Genomic DNA, 3,757 nt, shown 5'->3' with positions numbered 1-3,757 from the left:
CTCCTGTCAACGACTTTCCTGCCATTTTCGGGCGACATTTTTCCGGCCAACTTTTCGGTCAAGATTCTGGCAATTACTTTTCAAGGTAAACTTTTCTAAAAGTTTCCGTTTTTGAAGTTTTTATTACTTTTCTCTTCTTTTCCTCAGGGACTTCGAACATCCCTTCTTCTACCCCCCTTTCTTCTTCATAGGGGAGACCAATAGCCGAACTGTGGGGGTTCGTGCTCACTCCAAGCTTGGAGCTTGTAGTGTCACGCCCCGAATTTTGAATAATCAATTCAAAATCCGAAACATGAATTAATACAACTCACATAAATACAACCTGAATTTTTTTCTCAAAACAACCACACCTCACATCGCTCGATATTACATAAACCAAATCTCAAATTTGTTTATTACAGCACACTCTCACCAAATTATATTGTAAGGCTCAAATGAGCATAACTCACCTCACAATTACAATTGCTGTAAAACTAAAACAAATTCTCTAACCCGCACGATCACCGTCCTGATTCTCCTGACCTGCAGGATTACCCGCTACACCGTTTGAATAGTGTACCGGGATTGCAACAATACAAACCCGGTAAGCTTTTTGCAAAGCTCGTATGAGTAAATGAAAGGATTGCACGATTTAAAGTAACACAATCAACTCAAGCACATTTTAATTTTGTTTTGCATAAGAATTGAAGTGTACAACATCACTTCAAGCATCAATCAACTCACATCTCATCATGACTACTCAATAATAAACAACTTATTACTCAATATATACTCACAGGCTTATGATTTATTTATATAAATCATCCCATGCAGTATATTATACTTACAGGCTTATGATTAATTATATTAATCACCCCATTCAGTATATCATACTTACAGGCTTATGATTAATTATATTAATCACCCCATTCAGTATGTCATGTCATACCCAAGGGCATATGATAACTCGTTTATCCCCCAAGCAGTATGACGGCAGACAGACTAGAGCTCTAACTGTATCGTAAAGTGTCACCTGGGCCAAGGTTCACCTTACGAATGACTGCTTTTCTCAATTCACTCGACTCCTCATTTAATTCATCTCAACGACTCAACTATCGCACTTTACTCAATTACCCATTATCATAGACAACACAACATCTAAGATAAATCACATATTCCAAGGGTAATGCTCAAAATATAACTCAGTAAATCACACCATCCAATATATATTCCACGTAAATATATATATACGTAGTCACCCACACAAGAGTGACCACTAATACCAACTATAGTTCACATGCAATAAAATCTAGAAATTCATTTTTATAGTTTAAATACATTTTACTTACCTATGGACCGTAGTCGATCAAGTCCATATAATTTAAAACAAATATTTATTTTAGTAAAACAATTTCCACAATTTCTCAATTAAATAAAATCACCGAATTTCGGTTCGTGAATGAACCATGTGCGATTTACTCACCTCGATATTCCCGCTGCGTCTTCAATTCAACACAATACACACCGAAATCGCTCACCCAAGGAAGACCGTCAATCACCTAATCACACATGACCTTAACTTAGCCAATAACTCAAAAACATATTCAAACGACAATCCAACGGTCGGATCGAAATTAAATGATGATCCAACGGTCGGATCCTCACGGATCGCCCTTAGGATCACCCTCCAAAAATCATCACGAAGATCCAACGGTCGGATCTCCCTGAATCGTCCTTACTAACATCTTCACAAATTTATACGAAAATCCAACGGACGGATTCTCACGAATCGCCTCCCTAATCACTGTTTTGCATTTATACGAAGATCCAACGGTCGGATCTTCGCCCATGACCACACAAAGCCACTGGGACAGTCATAAGATCATCGTATCAAAACTACAAGTCCATCTGACGGTCCTAACTTCACATATCACCAATCTAACGATCGAAATCGATCGAAACTTAAAAATTCATAACTTCATCATACGATATCCAAAAATTATGAATTATATATGCAAACGATCGTATCGACACGTAGAACACAAAAATGGACAGAAACTGTCCTTGGGGTGTCCGGAGGTCGCCGGAAACCACCATCACAGTGGCGGCACCGCCACCCATCCAAAGTCAAAATTAGACAAAACTCCCAACATCAAAGTCCTTCAACTCAACTCCAATTTCACTTTTCATAACTACACCAAAGTCAGATTATAAGCCAAAAAGTAGAATTTTACCTCGCAAGTTTTGAAACCCGAAGAACCCTAGTTTCCCAATCTTCAAAATTCGATCACCCCGGATCAAATCACTGCAAGCCTTCTTGGGGATAGCTTCTACTTCCTCTGGGCTAGAAAAGCCCTCAAAGAACTCGAGCTATAGTGGCCGGAGCTGGGAGAACCAAGGTGGCGAAGGAAGACGATTTCCAGCTCGGCTGTGCGGCTTCTCGGTCTTCTAGCGGCCACCACGATGGTTATCTCAAGTCGATGTCTTCTGGAAAGTTGTAGAAAACTTCACGGTGAGAAAAATTGCTTTTGGAATCAGGTCGATCGGAGGCCTGTAGAGGAAGATATGGCCAGACAAAGTAGAGCCCAGAAAAAGTGGGGAAGAGCGATTTCGTCTCCGACGAGGCTCTCTTCTCGACCTTGTAGAGCCTCATACAGCTCGTATTTCACTTCGATTTCTTCTACAAACTCGTAAAGGGGGTCGAGACCAGAAAAACCCACTTTGTTTCACATCAATCGGTGGCCGGATGAGGAAGAACGAAGGTGACGAAGGGAGGGGGTCGCGGCTGGGCTCGGGAGAGAAATGGGGAGAAATTTCTGGAGTTCCAGAAATTCTGTCCTCATTTGCAATATTCGGATTTTTTTTTCATATTTATAGAAAATCCCAATTTTCAAATATTCGTAACTTATTCATACGAACTCCGAATATTACGTTCCATATGTCCACGAACTCGTATCGACGCGCTCTACAACTTTCATGAAGGAAGTTTTCCCAATTTCCCAATGTATAAAAAGTCAACTCCTTTGACCCCCCTAAAACGTTCAGTTTTCAAAATAAAATCGTTCGAACTAATTCCACACTCCTCTAAGCTTCGTACTCGTGTCCACGACCACGAAATCATTTCCAAAACGTCATCGGAAATTAACTTGAATTTTTCGGGTATTACAATCCACCCTCCTTAAAGAAATTTCGTCCCGAAATTTAAGCGCAAGTTAATTGCTCTCGATTACGGTTAACCTAACCATCGAATCTCCATCCTTTCCAAAGCTGTAGTAATCTACAAAGCCACAGCCCTTTGTATAAAAATACATTCCTAAGGCCACAAATTCTTTCATCACAAAAGTAAACTCACACAAAATCACCACATGGATCCTCACATAGATCTTCACATAGATCATCTCATAGATCATCACATAGATCTTCACATAGATCATCATCCTGTACTGGCATACAAGCACAGTAAACATTCTCACAAAGCGTTTCGCTACTCAATTAGCGTCACGGTAAATCTCTATAGTAAAACTTAAGCATGCACTATTCTACACAACAATAGAGATGCATCACTCAAAACAAATCATCCCCAAAAGCATGCCAATAAAATCTGACACCCAGTGATGATGACTTGGGCTTGCTCAATCCTTGGGCTAAGCATTAGGGCTGGCCAATTGGGCCGAAGAAACCGAACCATCCACATTTCGAACCGGCCCGAACCAATTTGGGTTTAACATTTGGGCCTACCATTTGGGCCGAACAATTGGGCTTAACATTTGGGCCTACC

General features: G+C 40.4%; 1 long non-coding RNA gene across 1 annotated transcript; it reads right to left on the bottom strand.

The window, feature by feature from the left end:
- Positions 1-258: 258 nt before the first annotated feature.
- On the bottom strand, positions 259-3,460 carry LOC133740976 (uncharacterized). Its single transcript, XR_009861539.1, has 3 exons — positions 2,214-3,460; positions 1,463-1,538; positions 259-537 (listed from the first exon to the last, which is right to left on the bottom strand). It is a non-coding gene; the product is annotated as an uncharacterized LOC133740976 (long non-coding RNA).
- Positions 3,461-3,757: the final 297 nt, after the last annotated feature.

The sequence above is a fragment of the Rosa rugosa genome, chromosome 3 (assembly GCF_958449725.1).
Source record: "Rosa rugosa chromosome 3, drRosRugo1.1, whole genome shotgun sequence".
Classification (NCBI taxonomy): Eukaryota; Viridiplantae; Streptophyta; class Magnoliopsida; order Rosales; family Rosaceae; genus Rosa; species Rosa rugosa.
The sequence above is the reverse complement of the archived record's forward strand: the minus strand, read 5'-3'. Positions and strand labels throughout refer to the sequence as shown.